Here is a 16550-nt window from a genome sequence, read left to right as displayed (position 1 = left end):
CATTAATCGCTATTTTCCATCTCATTGTAGAGCCTTTCCCACACTGGCATAAAATTGAAAAAATTTTAAATTCTGTCAAAAGTACATAAACCAATTACGTCAATGCTAAAATATTAGGTCTGACAATTTAATTCAATTTTGAGTAATTTTTTTTTAGTTTAGCGCCAGTGTTTTCTTTTTTCAGTGGACAAGCTTCTTGCTCAATGTCACTCCAGATAAGTGTCAATGCAACGCACCCCAGGCCATCGTTCACGTTGCGTCGTCAGCTTCACTCACAAGCAACCAACCAGTTGACCTTTACCCCCACCCCCAAACCCAACGGGGAATGCCGACGCGTGGCAATGCCGGATGCGGGTGGGAAGGGGACGAGTGTGAGGGCGATAGAGATCAAAAAACACCTTCAACTGACGTTGACAAAAAAAAAAAAAAAAAAAACCCAGCGGCATTCAGGGACACAAACAAGACCAGCTTCAGCCCAGCAGTGAGAAATAATCACAGCAGCGACAGTGGTTTGGCTTAATAGGCCGTCTCTTTTTCCTCCGCATTCCTTCTCTTTTTTTTTTTTTTTTTGTCGTGTTGCTTTCCCATTAATAATTTTGTATTCTCGGAAGCAATAAAAGCTGAAAGTTATGCTCAGAGCCCGAACAAAGGATTCGCAGTTAATGACATCTCTCCAATTAAATTCCACTGGAGATTTTGTCCTTTCATTTCTTTCACGCGTAGACGAGCAATTCATCCTTTTTATTTGTGTAAACACGCTGCGCTTTTGGCCCCGGAAAGGACACGAAACAATACGTACAACAATTTATACAAAGGAAGATTGCAACTGATAATTAATAACATCTTTGCACTTACGTAAGATGCACAAAAGAGTTGCAGCCTCCACAACAATACTGTTGTGTTCAATGAAATGAGTTTACAAAAAATATTAAAAAATATATTTACCTCTTGCCTTTCATTAGTAATTAGGCATGTTGGCCTCCACTGGTGAAAGGGAACAAACATGAACGTCATTGTGATTTGTCCTCGTGTGGGGACGGCACCTTGCCGGTTTTCAGCTACCAGCTAGAACACCACTGCCCCGGTGCTGGAGTGGATTATCAGAAGCATCTCGATGATCATCATGCATATGAAGTGTATACCCCACACACAGCACATTTACATTACATTTACATTTAAGGCATTTGGAAGACGCCCTTATCCAGAGCGACTTACAACCTAAGTCAACTCTGGTTCATTAGGACCCCCAACTATGAATACAATCTTTTTATTCTCTCTGTTGTAGATTCTGTACACAAGTTAGACAATAAGAAGGTTACAAGTTCATCTAAATATGAAGGTGTTGAGCTGCCATTTGAAAGTGCTCAGTGACTGAGCTGTTCTGACCTCGAGGGGAAGTTAATTCCACCACCGAGGGGCCAAGACGGAGAAGAGTCTAGATGAGCGTCTTCCTTTTACCTTCAGAGATGGAGGGACCAGGCGAGCAGTACTGGAGGCTCGAAGTATACGAGGTGCAGTGCGAGGTTACAACACGCTCCACAGCAAACTCCGAACACAACAGAGCTGCGGATGCTGTCACATGTTTCCTAAAGATGGCATCAACGTGAAACACCGATGTTCTCTAACCTCCATTACGAAATGATACAACTTGACTGAAAAAAAAACACCATTAATAACCTCTAAACACAACCCTGCAGTTATACCACAGTTTTACTGTCATTTAGAAAATGAGTATATTAAAAAAGGGTCCCTCACTGGTCACAAATTGTAAAATATTCTGTGAATATTCTGTAAAATATGACAGCACTTGAGGTCGTTTGCAGATGGACAAAGAAACATACTGGCTGTCGGCTACAGCAGGGCGTGGCGAGGGCCTGATCGGGCTTTTAGCGGGAAGATTGCTGAGCTTGAAGCCCTCCAGGCATCCTAATTTCTTACTGTAACCCAGTCATTTTATTTTATTGCCTTTTATCTTCACAGCGTGGCTTCTTGGTAACACAGTGCAGGTAAATGGAGGGCAAATTCACTTGCACACCAAGACCCCTACCCGAAAGCACCATTCATGACCTCAAGATGTTACACCCTTCATACCAGTGGAATGAAATTCTCCGTTTAATATAACAGGACAAATATATGTCACAGCAACAAAAATAAAGTTCTTTATATATTCCGGTAGAGACAGTGTGTGTATGTGTGTGTGTGTGTCTGTGTAAAATGCATGAAATTGGCCAGGTTGGGACAGACAATGTTATTTGGTAGATAAGAGAACAGAACAAATAGGCAGAATTTCTGAAAAGAAAAATCCAAAAGGGGGGGTTTATGATTCGGCATCTTTTTTTGTGGTTCTAGTTGTGGATCCATATGGTTCTGTCTTTTTAATTGAATTGATTGGCACAACTGTCCGGCCCACTGCAGAAATACTTTCATTTTTCACAGTTAAATGAAGGATCTAGCCGAGGAGCTCTGGAAGAGGCATCTGGACTGAGGTGCTGTTAACTGGCTGATGGACCATCAATCCGGCGCAGATCAATAAAGCCCCTGTTCATATTAAGGCCGAACACAGGGAAGACGACCCTGCGCACCATTAGGAGTGGGATTCACCGTTTATCACCCAGTCTGCAGGATTTCAACCACACCCAACAAGGAATTATTCATAATTCCCTCTGGACAGTCTGAGATCTGCTGAAATACGTGAAGCCATGTTCGGAACGTAATCGGAGAAATTGGGCGTAGAATGTGGGAGCTCAGTTGATTTCTACCCTGAGGGAAGCCCTTGTCCAACTACCGGTATTTCACCGGCCCAGAATCCATTGTTCACTAGGAATCCATCATGGTCACCCGCTTCACAGCCATCATAACCAACGTCTTATCGGGTTAAAGAGTCACCGGAGGAGGGAGCCCTGCACCCACATTACAATAAAAGGCTCGGTAATGGCCAGGAGATAATGGAAACTGTCGGATGTTCTGTCAGGAGGACGTTTCTGGAGGTCGGAGCCTGGGTGATAACTCACATTTATCGATCCTAAAAAGAAATGACTTTAAACCATGTGGCAACATAGATGGGACACAGAAGGTGTGACACCCCAAGATAATGTGACTCCTCCACCTGTTTGGTTTTGTTCTGTACGACAAAAGACTTATGAAGGATATTTAAACAGATGGGGTTGAATAGTTGATTACATAATTTATTTTGTATGGTATACCATACCATACCATAAACTATTTATTAATAAAGCACTTTAACACAACAAAGGAGCTGACCAAAGTGCTGTACATTAAAATAAAAAATGACCAGGATCGGGACAGACATAAAAAAGAAAGAATAAAAGGAAAACAGAATAAAATAAAATAAGAGAGAAACATGCAGCAACTTGAATTAAACAAGGGGTCAAATAAAACAGGAAACATTTGTGACAGCATATTAAAAGAGTTAAGAAAGGCCTGCCTAATAAACCACATGAAACACTGCGTAAGAACACCGTATAAGAACCACGTCAAAAAGTGAGTTTTTAAACGAGATTTAAACACAGCGATGCCTGTCTGACACCGATTGGCAGGTCGTTCCATAGACATGGACCGGCAACGTGTATCATGGTCCTGACCCTGATGCCCTTTTCCATTGTTGTCGTTCCTGCCGTCGAGACCCTGCCTGTTATACCCCCGCAGTGCTGGGTGGGAAGCCCCCCCTCCTCTCGGTGTCTCAGGGACGGATGGCGGATATCGGTGTGGCCTGAATTCGGACCCCTGCGCCCAACGTCCCAGGATGTTGCAAGCGTTTATAGCGTTTATCGACGGTGCTGTGAAAATCCTGAATATGCTGCGATTGTCAGTTACTACTGAAGCTAAGCACACAATTCAACTGAGAAAGTTAACAGCGTCATGCTGCTATTGTCACGCTAACAAAGAAGCTTCTCGGCCGTTTGGCTAAGGTCCAGTGTAGTATCTGTTCTTATCAGTCTACTATCTGAGACGTCCCCCAGCTGGAGACTACATATTAAGCGGATTTTTAGAACAGGGAGTCGGCAAAGCGGCTTGCTCCTTCCGCTCCAAGCATCGACCCAGCATTGCAGTGCCTCTGGGAGTGGTGCACCCTCTCTTAAGGGCCAGTGGTGGCCTAGCAGTTAAGGAAGGGGCCCCGGATCGAATCCAGATCCGCCGAGGTGCCACTGAGGTGCCACCGTCCCCACACACTGCTCCCCGGGCGCCTGTCTTGGCCGCCCACTGCTCACCAAACGTGATGGTTAAAAGCAGAGGACACATTTCATTGTGTCACCGTGTGCTGTGTATCACAGTGACAATCACTTCACTTTAATTCTCAGCTGAAAGTTAATAGCACTCAACCGCGAGCCAATAGCACTCAAGTTTCACTCAATATTCGATTGATTAATAAAAGGCCTGATTAGGAAGCATCCCATGTGGTTTTTAAAGATCCTTTCCCACGGGTCTGCAGTGGTTCACACCTGCGGTGGGGCCGACCTCCAGGGAGCCGACCACAGACAGGATGTCCCTGTTCACCTTTATTCAGTTTATCAGACACCCTTATCCAGAGCGACAATCAGCAGGGACAGGGACAGTCCCCCTGGAGACACTCAGTGTTAAGTGCCTTGCTCAGGGACACAATGGTGGTTGCCCACTATGCAGGGTACACCACTACAGTTCGATATGCATTACCCTAATATGATAGAAGGATTGATTCGTGCTGAATACTTATAGGCTTATGATGTAATTGTATGGATCAAGACCATGTTTGGACTTCCAGACTGTTCTGAAGGTCATGCATCACGTTCAAAAATGTACAGTTCTCACGGGACCATTTTGAAGGAAAATTCAAAGTCTTTCCTCACTTCTTATCCTTTTAAGCACCTGTTTATCATGCAGAAGCCCTCGATTTAAGCTGCTGACGAGGAATCGCGGTAACAACTGCGGCTTATTCCCTCCGAAAGCATTGGCGGGAAGCAGGCGTGGCTTCTCCCGGGAATCTTGCTATTCCAATTGGCCCCGATGCGAGGGCCCGACACCCCTGAAGGGAACCACACGCCTTCGGACAAGGCTTTGGAACCACTTTTAACCGTCTTACGGCTCTCCAGCTTGTGCTTATCCTCCGCCTTCAATGCGAAAGATCGGAAGGAATGATTGGACCCCCCCCCCCGCGCGATTCGTGCTGAGCGCCGAGCGCCAAGCCTTCGCCGCAATCTGCCATTCATCGTCTTGACTAATTACACATCAAAACGGAACGTCCGTAATTAGTGCAAAAAGCTCCATGTAATGTGAATTGTTTGAATGTGCAGTAATTAATTGTTCGACGCGCAGCCGAACGCGCCGAGCTGAAGTGTTAATGAGAGCTGTTCTTGCAAATGCGAAGCGCCGCGGTTCATTCTGTGGGAGCAGAAATAAACAGTAGCTGCTAACCGGTTCGGTGAAATGTGAAGCACTGGGCAAAGTGAAACTGCGAAGTAAACTTTTTAGTTTACTAGTGCGACTACATCATTAAACAGAGCTAGCATTAATTCGATAAAGTTGAAATGTGGATTCATGCAGGGCAGAACAGCAACTTTACGACACCGTACCTGTCTGTACAGCCCTTTGGTGCAGAATGTTCTTGGCATAAAGCTGAACTGGACAAGATTAGACCATTCAGAAAAGAAATATACGACAAGACACGAAACAGTCAGTCTCGTGATTTTATGATACCTGGGCATCTTCTCCTTCCTGCAGTCTTTTCACCATGAAATTAATTCTATGTCTGCCATGATCTGGTATCTGTTCATAAACGTATTCATTTTAAAATGATTGCAAGTTTGTTAGTTTGAGTTCTAGTTTGGACCTTGTGTGGGCGGAGTCTGCTAGAAGTTTAAAACATTGTCACATTTCAAATTTGACACTTACTGTGTGGCCTGACCACTACTGTGGGGCAGTTGTTGCCTAGCGGGTAAGGAAACAGACCCACAATTGGAACATTGCGGGTTAGGGTTAGGGTTAGGATCAGCGTCCTCACGCGCTGTTTCCCCGGCGCATGTCATGGCTGCCCACTGCTCCCTCAGGGGATGGGTTAAATGCCACGTTTCACTGTGTGCAATGGGTGCTGCACTGCGGTGTGTCACATGTGACAAATACCCACTTTCAAAAGTTTTCAATTGTGAAACAATGCATACAGTTTCATAACTGATCTCAGAACAGTAGTTTGGTGGAAAAAAATAAGCCTGAAAGCTTCATTAAAAACAAAAAGTAAACTGAGTTGATCGCTTTATCGGTTTTCTCTGTTTATTGTTCCTTTCGTGTTTTTTGTTGAGCGCGAGCAGAAGAAATGGCTTTTCAGGCTCAGGCAATCATGGGCGTTTCTTCAAAGCCGAAGCGGAGCGGCATCATGCTGCTTGCCTGCTGTGTGAAGTACCTCTGCATCGCTGTGGGGGGCACCACTAATCACTCACCATGCAGACCCATTCCTCGCTCGCTCGCTCGCTCGCTCGCACATACAAAACACAACCTGCTTCAAAGGCCCACCTCCCTGCCACTCCCCAGTCAGGCCCACTCGTTACCTTCATAAGGACCATTTACATTCTCTTTCTTCTACTAGGAAACAATTACAAACAGGTTAAGGGGTGATTTAGAGTGAAATATGCCCCACCCTCGCCTCTGTTCTGGTTGTCATGGTAATGAGAGCGACCTTCTTCCTAGGAATACACTCTGATGAGGATGTGCAGGAAAATAAATGTGCATAACATTATGACCATATATTGAGAAGGACTTTAAGTCTTCCGAGATTCCGAGACGGAATCTCCATGGGTCTTGTTTTGCTTGTTTTGAATGAGATGTGGAGGAGTCAACACCTAGCCAAAGTCGACAGATAGCTCTAACCATTCCTGAACCATTTTTGCCCTTCAAGTATGCAAAAAGTAGCATACTTGAAGTTGAATTGAATATGTTGTCAGACTATATTGGAATTTTTTTTTTTATAAAAGTATACCTTTAAGTAATTTTAAAAGAAGTTTTCAAAAGTACACTTTCAATTACACAAGTATATATACTATATATACTTATATATATCTATATACTACTGGAATAGGTATATACTTCTAGTCAAGCAGACTGCACACACTGCTCCCCCGGCGCCTGTCATGGTGCCCACTGCTCACTCAGGGTTATGGGTTAAATGCAGAGAACATGTGCTGTGCTGCTGTGTATCACAAGTGTTACACAGCAGCACAGTATTAATATTATAGTCCACATTTCAGTTCATTGAAGTATACTTAGAATATACCAAAGGTACGTTTATTTTAAGATCAAAGAAAAATGAAAGATATTTTTACCATGTAAGCATGAGTCAATGACTTGACCTTATTCTGTAACACCACAAGAAAAAAGAGGGTAACCCATGTAGGAAAAGCCACAGAAAAACCACAGGCTCAAGTTCTTCAGACACTTGGTTCACACAGTTCTGAACTGTTCAGAGCAAACGGCAAACACGGTGACAAGTCCTTACCAGAATCCACAGAGACGTCTGCGAGGGGATCCAAAAACCATATAGTCCAAAGCCGAAGGGAAGGTCAACGCCTGTAAAGAACAGCAGGATAGCAATGAGACACAATTTATAATCTGGATAGTTCCGGAAGTGGCCCTTCTCCAGGGATGCCCCGGGGGCCACTACGCGTTACAGCGTGAGGTTTCGGGGAGAGTGACAATGTTCTCCCCCTTCCTCACTGGGAATACAGATAATGAGTGTAATAAAACAAACGCGTGGTGCTCTAATTGTCGCCATCTTTAAAGAAAACGCTCCTCGCGCTGAACGGCGAGGTGAGCCTCTGTCCACCTCTCTACCGTACGGGGACGCGCCTGGAGCGCTGTGCGCGTGCAGTTACAGTGACACACTGATCTTCAGGGACAGGGAGCAGATGGCTGCTGTACCATACGAGGTGCCGTGGATAAATGAAAAGAGCAACAGTTTTGGCTGCTCTTGCGCACGCACACACACAAACACAGACAGCCTGTTCATTTAAGGCCTGCAGAAGTCCGCACTCTGTCGGGATGCGAGGGCCAATCGCTATGGCGATGGGAGATGGTCGCCGTGGTGACCTTCACCAGAAGAAAATGCTTTGTCCTATATGCTTTTTTTTTCGAGTTCGAGCCCAGAAGAAGCAGTCGATAAATCGTTGAGATGAGATTGTGACTGTGCCCCTCCCCCACCACAACACAACCCCAAAATATTGACTAGTGTAGAATGCGGCCGAGTCTCTGCTGGCAGGTGCCTGTGGAAAGGAATGAAGAACGACTTGTTTCTGCGGCTGAAGCGTGGCTGGTTCCACCGGGCCTCATTAGGCCCAATTAGACCTGTGGTTTTAGCAGGATTACTAATGCAGGCAATCAAGCAGCATGCTAATCGTGTTTAAATGAATAGGAATCGTCGATTTGAGGTGAGAGGATGCATGTGGATCTAAGTTCTCCAGCTTGGAGGACACATCTGGAGAAAACATCTTCTTCTGTGTCCCTTGTCGATGATATTGTGCCCTTGCTCAGCCATGACAGCTGGAATTACTCAACACAGACCTGCCGTCTGAGCTGATGTGAGGATCCCAGAAGTCCCAGGTTTCCAGAAGTCCCGGATAAGCCTCCCGTATGTTCATTCAATAAAATGTCCAATCCCTGCAGAGAAGTCTGAGGACCAGCTGTGTCTCAGAGAAAGCTGGATGACCGGGCACTTCTACCTGTGTTAACGGTTGATGCTGTCATGTATGTGTGTGTGTGTGTGTGTGTGTGTGTGTGTGTGTGTGTGAGGCAAAGTTTGTTACTTCGTTTGGTTGTTCATTCTTGAGCTGGTATATGAGACAGTCAGCTATGGCTTTTGTGGACACCTTGACAAGCGGAATGGGGCTACCATGTCCTGGGTGGAGAAAGGGTTGATGCACCAGTAGATAAACGTCTCTATCCAGCCTGACCATGCCAGCCAGCAGGTCCCGACCTAGGACTTCTGTTGGAGGCAGGCCCAGAGGGAAGGGGGCCCAGAAGAGTTTACGTTAACAACTTTCTCATTCCCCGTTGCCAGAGCTTTAGTCTACACGTGTGCGTACGTGGTGTAGAGATCTTTGCAGTGCGGCAGGAAAGGGAGTTTTAGAATTTGACACCCAGGAGCATATAAAACCCCAGACCAATGGTCTGCCAATCATTTAAACCTCTGAGTGGTCTGGGTTGAATTGCTTGGAATTTTTCCTCTGTTAATTGTAATGAATATTTAATCCTAAGAGGGTCACTGGGATTTCTTTTTTCAGCATCAGAAACCCCCTGCTGCTTCAGAAGCCCTCATGTGTCAGTGTAACCGTGTAAGAATCTGAAAATAAGAAGATATTTGTTATTACAGGCATCTGCTTCATACATAACTACTGACCGAATGAATACATGTGTCAATTATTGAACATGGCGAGGTCAATTAAAAATCAGTCCCACAATGAGATTTCCCAAGGATGTGCCATTTTTGTGTCTGTAGCTTTAAACGCAAATGAGGAAGAGAGAGGCGGGACGAGGAGGAGATCAGCCTATAGAAGTAAGCAGGCATTCATGAAAATGACATCATCAACACACTGTTTGGCGCAGACAGGAAGTTGTGATGCTGTTTTATCAGAAAAAATTATCTGAAAAAATACATTTGTGCTCATTTTTACATCCAATCACTGAGCAACTGCAATGCTTTGCACATTTGGAAGCCATGACGGATGGTGGAGATAATGTTCTTGGGGAGGTGTGGGAAATTCTCTGGGTGAACAGAGCATGAGAAACGGTAGGTAACCATTCCCCTTATGATGTCATAAGGGGACCGATTCCAGATCCAACCGACTGAGCTGCCTCTCTTTGAAATGCTAAATAATAATTAATCTTGAATTTTTTATTTCAACCTCAACAATATGCACATTAGTGGTGCATTAGTGAATCCCTCCATCATCTGAAGAATTATGTGGGATTCCCAGATAATTCAAGGATGCACCTGAATATCGTTAATATGCTTAAAAACAACGTAAAAGGTCACAGAAGAACAGGTTACCCTTTACATTTCACAAATTCCAACCTTACATTTATTGAGGTGGTTTCTATCAAGAAACACATCCTAACAGTTGATGGGATAGTTATTAATTCATTTAATTATAATTATAATTCTTTTGACATTGAAGTGAAATACTTGCATCGAAACACAGAAAATATGGCACGTGAAATTAAATTGGTGCAGTTGTTCTTAAGTCATATCCAGGCCACCCTTCTGCAGCACTCCATTCTTCTCCTGGTTACCAAATAAACCGAATGCTGTGCGGAGAGTTCTTTTAATGAAAAAAAAATGAATAAATGTAATATTGTTTTCAAATTGAAGCAGAGTTGACCTTGGATGGATTATGGCATTGGCCATTATTTCTGTAAACTAGTTCTATATCATGTTATTTACCCTGAAGGCATGTGTGCGTGTGTGTGTGTGTGTGTGTGTGTGTGTGCTTCACGTCCCCACCCACACACCCAGCTGCTTCTCTTGACTCTTATTAGACAGCTCAGCAGCCCGGTTAATGACACCCGGCTTTAGTTCACAGGTGCTGGTGCTACCAGAGTTGCCATGGTAAAGTGAACTTTATTCGTACGTATGCTTCTCTCTAAGCAGGCAAATTAATTTGATGAAATTCCTCTTCTGTTCGGTCTTCATTATCATTTCTATGTGAACTACGCCTCCTAAAGCGGAATGAATTGAACTGTAAACGCAGGCAGCAGAGTGATGAGACGCAAGTGGAATAAAACGGAGTGTTTATGGAGGATTACCACGTTGTGGGGTTGCAGTGATCACAGCGCCGGTGCCACGATACACATACGGTCCTCATGCAGGCCTCCTGCTGAGGATGGGTTGATGCTGCGCACCTCTGCATTCCACCCCTTCCGCCACCTTGCGAAATATAAAAAATAAAGAAGCGTGTGCCCTGCCAATATCTTGTCGCTGGGCTCTTCTTTTTCGCATTCATTTTTGGGCCGACTTTCTGGGGGAGTGTGAGGGGTCCGTTCTTCTCACCACCTTCCCCCTGAGCTCATTAGTGGCCCGTCAGTGAGGAGCCGACCGGCTTCACAGTGGATGCCCATTAACAGGAAGTAAGGGCTGCACACCAGCGGCACCTAAACCCACATGACTCAGCGTGGGGAACAGGGTTTTCTGCAAAGAACGGTAGATCAAGCTTGAGAGGTTTTTTTTTACTTTATTGGTAACAAGACAGTCAAACTCCACACACATGTAAACCCATGTTGTTCTGTAGACTGAACGTTGGTCCTCATCTGTCTGTAAATGTCTTTGTCTGAACATTTCTGCAAAATGAATGTAATGTCATGCCAGATGGCTAATAATAGCTTATATGCAGATGGTTATTGTGACTGAAAAGATCTGATTGAAAAAATGTGCATAGTCATGGCAGAAGGTGGACAGGAGAAGAGCAGCAAAAGTAAAAAAAAAATTATGCTATCAAAAGTACACCATGAAAACAACCTAAAAATGTACATATAAATATGGATAAGTGTATTAAAACTTTAGACAACTAAAAAATCTGTATGTATGTACACATAGAATGTATATACAGTACAGGCCAAAAGTTTGGGCACACCTTCTTTGAATGTGATTTCTTTATTTTCATGACCATTTACGTTGGTAGATTCTCACTGAAGGCATCAAAACTATGAATGAACACATGTGAAGTTATGTACTTAACAAAAAAAGGTGAAATAACTGATAACATCTTTTATATTTTTGTATATTCAAGACTGTGCGAAAACCATTTCAGGTGACGACCTCTTGAAGCTCATCGAGAGAATGCCAAGAGTGCGCAAAGCAGTAATCAGAGCAAAGAAACTAGAATATAAAACATGTTTTCAGTTATTTCACCTTTTTTTTTGTTAAGTACATAACTCCACATGTGTTAATTCATAGTTTTGATGCCTTCAGTGAGAATCTACCAACGTAAATGGTCATGAAAATAAAGAAAACACATTGAATGAGAAGGTGTGTCCAAACTTTTGGCCTGTACTGTATGTGCATGTATGTATATATGTACAGAGTGGATATATACACAAATCACACCTGTACAGTGTATTGGATGTGTGTGGTTGTTGTAAAGTCATCTGATGCATCTTCACGCTGACTTTTTCCCCCTTCTTTTTTGTGCAACATTTTGTCCCTCTGGTAGGGGACACTCAGTGGAATAATGCTAAGTTAAGGGGTGGGTTTGGAGTAAATAGAGGATCTGTCCTTGTTTGGTGTATAATTAATTCTGTCCCCCAGAACGCACAGTTTAAAGTAAAGGAGGAGCCTGTGGTAATGATTAACAGCTCTCAAGGATGATGACTTACCTAATGCTGCGAAAATGTACCCACAGGGTGTAGTCCTATTACATTTCATCAAGCTTAAAATAATTATGGATCATTTACTGTTTATGGGCTTCTCGAGAAATGCATAAAATGTGTTGAAAGAATTTCTGCAGTCAAAGCAATAAAGTCCTAATTTCTCCAGAAATGATCGTGTTTATCTTTCGGTAACTGCCTGCGGTGAGTTGCTGGGCACAGCCCCTCAGGATCACGGGACAATGCCAGGTCCCCAAGGTGAAATGGGACACTTCTGCTCTCATCAGCCGCACGCTTTTCTTTTCTTTTTTTGTTGCACTGCTTACACCTGGCAGAAACACAAACCACAGATCTCATCAGTTATTCAAGGGACAAATGTGGTGGCTTCAAAACAAGACGAAGTTCATTCAGTAAGCAATTCATCCAAAAAAAGGAGCCGCGCGAGTGTTATGTTATCAACTGCGTGGGACCATCCAGGCTGGACACAAGGTCGGAGTCGGGGGCAAAGAAGGTCGGCTTGAGACTTGGTCAGTCAGGGGACGGCTCACGACGAACAATGAATTGGCGGCTGCCTGTTCTCGTTCTCCCCCTTTTGTGTGGGGCGGGTGCCTTGGGTGTAGTGTCCTTCCGGTGCAACGGGGTCCAGTGCGCCCCCTGGTGCCGTGACGAATCTGTGGTTGGAGCGGCCGTGAATTGTGGGTATTGAACATTGAAGATCCTCCATCCTTCTGTGACAGGACGTGATTATTGCACGACGCTATTGCTGATTATATAATGTACATAGTCCATATTAAAACATGGCAGGTAGGGGTCTCTAACTTACTTCACAAGGTGGCCTAGCTGGTAAGGATGAGGTGGCCCAGCTGGTAAGGAAGCGGAGCCGTAATCGGAGGCTTGCCGGTCTTAATGATGTTAAGAGATATTTCACGTTGACAGGGATCACAGATCCCAGCTGCGGCATTAACATTTCTTTCTGCCGATGCTGATTTCTTTCTCCGGTGGCTTATTTTTCTCGCAGACTTTATCTCCCTGCTTGTTTTGTGTGACCTTTTGCTTCAAAGGGGCTGAGAGGAATCTTCCCTAACCTTCTCGATCAAAGTGTTGAGATGGCCATCGGTACTGTGCACTTGTGTCACTTTGCAAACTCTGACGAATCAATGGCGGCCAGAACCCCACCAACTTTTTCCTCTTTCATCTCTGCAAGGCAATTTCAGTGGCACATTTAACATTTATGTCGCAGACATTTCCAGTGTTCAGAGCAGGCCTCCATACGGTCTCCATACGCTCTCGCATATGACCAGACTGGGGCTGTTTCATAAAGATCTCATAAGTTCTTTACTGTGTGCATCATAAAATATTATTTCCTGTGACTTTGTGGACTTCCGCTTCATAGGTAAGTCCAAGCCACAGAGCATCTTGTGGAAGTAGCTCTGCCCATCTGCCCACGTTCCAGGGAACCCGCCAAACTGGGTCTGAAATGAAAACGCCCCTTAACCTCCCTGGTACCCCAACCCTAACCAAAATGATCAGTCTATAGACAGATATTACGAGAATATGCTTTTTTTTATCTAGTTATGTTGATTAGGATGCTGATTGTCTCTCTGGTTGTTTCTACAGTTGCGGAGAAGAAGACTTGCTGCACGCTTTGCACTAAACTGACCATCACAAGGTTATTATTCGTTTGTAGTGATGCTGTTCCCGTCACTTTTGAAATTTTCGGTCTGTGTTTTATTTGACCTATTTTTCCCCGTTTTCTATTCAGGTGCCGGATTTGGAAGACAAGCAAAGGACCCAGCAAGCGAACAAAAAAAAATCACTCATGACAACAAAGCCCAAGGCTGAACAAGCCCGTACCCGACCCCAGTTCCAACGCTTTGTTGATGCTCATCAGGCGAACAAAAAACGTAGCGTAATCCAGAGAAGCAGCAGAGCTTGTGGTGTGTCATTCATCTGGTTCTCTGTTGCGATCAATTTAGTACAAAAAACTAAATAAACAGCTTGTGACAGTTCGTGACATTTTACATTTTCTATCACGTCAAAACACTACTGGTTAACTGCCAGATATCAGTATCAGGTTGCAGACATATTTTCATGATAAACAGCTATAAATGATATAGCTGTTTTTCATGATAAATCAGGGTTCCCGGGTGCAAAAAAAACCCCGATTTGCTTTAGTAAAGGCCCGTGAAGCGCCTCTACGTACCTATATGGCTCTCATGATGACGCTGCATTAATCTTCCTGCAGCACAGCACACGGTGCACACAGTGAAATTTGTCCTCTGCACCCTGAGTGAGCAGTGGGCAGCCATGACAGGCAGTGTCATGGGGGACAGTGTGGGGACGGTGCTTTGCTCAGAGGCACCTCAGTGGCACCTTGACAGATCGGGATTCGAACCGGCAACCTTTTGATTATGGGGCCGTTTCCTTAACCGCTAGGCCACCACTGCCCCTGAGGTGCCACAGAGGTGCCACAGAGCAAAGCGCCGTCCCCACACACTGCTCCCCGGGCCCGGAGGTCATTTTGCAGGGATATGGCAGCACTCCTCACATTCCTACTTGCTTAAAGGCAGAGGTAGCATCCTGCTGCAAAGCTGTTGCCCTGCTGCGGCCTCCTCCACGTCTCCTGATGTAATGGCCTGTCTCCTGGTAGTGCCACCATGGACACTACGCTGACAGACGCAGCATAGCTATGTCATCCTGGATGACCTGCAGTACCTGATATTCTTGTGTGGGTTGTAGACTCCATCTCACATTTACATTTACATTTACAGCATTTACCAGACGGCCTTATCCAGAGCAACTTACAATCAGTAGTTACAGGGACAGTCCCCCCCTGGAGACACTCAGGGTTAAGTGTATTGTTAGGGACACAATGGTAGTAAGTGGGGTTTGAACCCGGGTCTTCTGGTTCATAGGCGACTGTGTTACCCACTAGGCTACTACCACCCTTATCCCTCATGCTACCCTCGTCTCATGCTACCTCTAGATTGAAAGCACCGGCAGCATTCAAAAGTGACCATAACATCAGCCTGAAAGCATAGGAACTGAAAAGTGGTCTCTGGTCCACCAGCTGTAGAACCACGCTTCTATTGGGGACGTCTTGCTAATTGTCTATAATTTGTCTATTCCAGTTGCACGTGAGAGCATGTGAAATTGATTGTCAGTCAGTGTTGCTTCCTAAGTGGACAGTTTGATTTCACAAAATGGAGTTAAACTGTGTTGTTTAAGTCTTCCCTTTTAGAGGTGATTATTAAAACAGGAGATTTACTTACATCAAGATGACAAAATTACCTTCAGATACTCTGGTTAAGTCTGTTAAGAATAAAAAAATTCCTGGTGGAATGTTGATATATATGCCTTGGTATTTTAAAGAACCTTCCCGCTGGGATGTCCTTAATTACAGCTGTCTACACCTGAGGACAAGACAATGGTGACCTGAACGCTTACTTGTCCAAAGGGTTCTAGCTGACAGTTAATGCGGAATATGTGATATGGTCTTTCTACGTCTGATACCAGGATCCATTTACAACAACAAACAGGTTAAAACGGAATGACATTGATCTTCCAGAACACCTTCATGGGGACAATGGAGTGACTTGTCTTCACTGAAAGACGCTCCTGCTGGCCAGGAATTCAGGAACATTTATAACATTACATGTGATAACGATCAAGGAGATTAGGCAGGTGGATTGAGTGTGGGCCGGGTCCCCGGGTCCCCGTGTCCCGTAGAGGGCTCCTCATTTTTCGACAGCTTCATTTGATCGTCTCAGCAGCAGATTTGAACTGGAAATACTTTACATCTTTGAATGAATCACAAACTTATACTTATTTAAACTTATTTTTATTTGAACAAAAATAAATAGAGTATTTCCACTCATTTCATTCCATTTTTATTAATTCCATCCATGAGTAGAAAAAGAAAAGTGATTAAAAGCATGAAGGCAAACAGTCATACACCAAGTCCCCATATTCATAAGCAAAAACATGTTGCCTATGTATTCACTACCAATACTAGATCAATATAAAGCCTTCCCACTTTTCACATTGGCTAATGAGTTGGAATTCAGAAATAAATGTGTCTTTTTTACCTTAAATACTGGACGTTCGGAGGATGTCATCTGGCATCACAGTCTTTACCTTTAGAGGACCGACATAGAACAAAGAGGATCTGAAAAAGTGGAATATTCATTAATAATGTACATTTTTTGCAG

The 16550-nt window shown here is 44.2% G+C and overlaps 1 non-coding gene across 1 annotated transcript; it reads left to right on the top strand.

Annotated features, from left to right (window-relative positions):
• Positions 1-3904: 3904 nt before the first annotated feature.
• LOC114791370 (U2 spliceosomal RNA) lies at positions 3905-4095 on the top strand. The gene has a single exon (XR_003749986.1). It is a non-coding gene; the product is annotated as a U2 spliceosomal RNA (small nuclear RNA).
• The last annotated feature ends 12455 nt before the right edge of the window (positions 4096-16550 follow it).

Source organism: Denticeps clupeoides, chromosome 5 (genome assembly GCF_900700375.1).
Source record: "Denticeps clupeoides chromosome 5, fDenClu1.1, whole genome shotgun sequence".
Taxonomy (NCBI): Eukaryota; Metazoa; Chordata; class Actinopteri; order Clupeiformes; family Denticipitidae; genus Denticeps; species Denticeps clupeoides.
The sequence above is the reverse complement of the archived record's forward strand: the minus strand, read 5'-3'. Positions and strand labels throughout refer to the sequence as shown.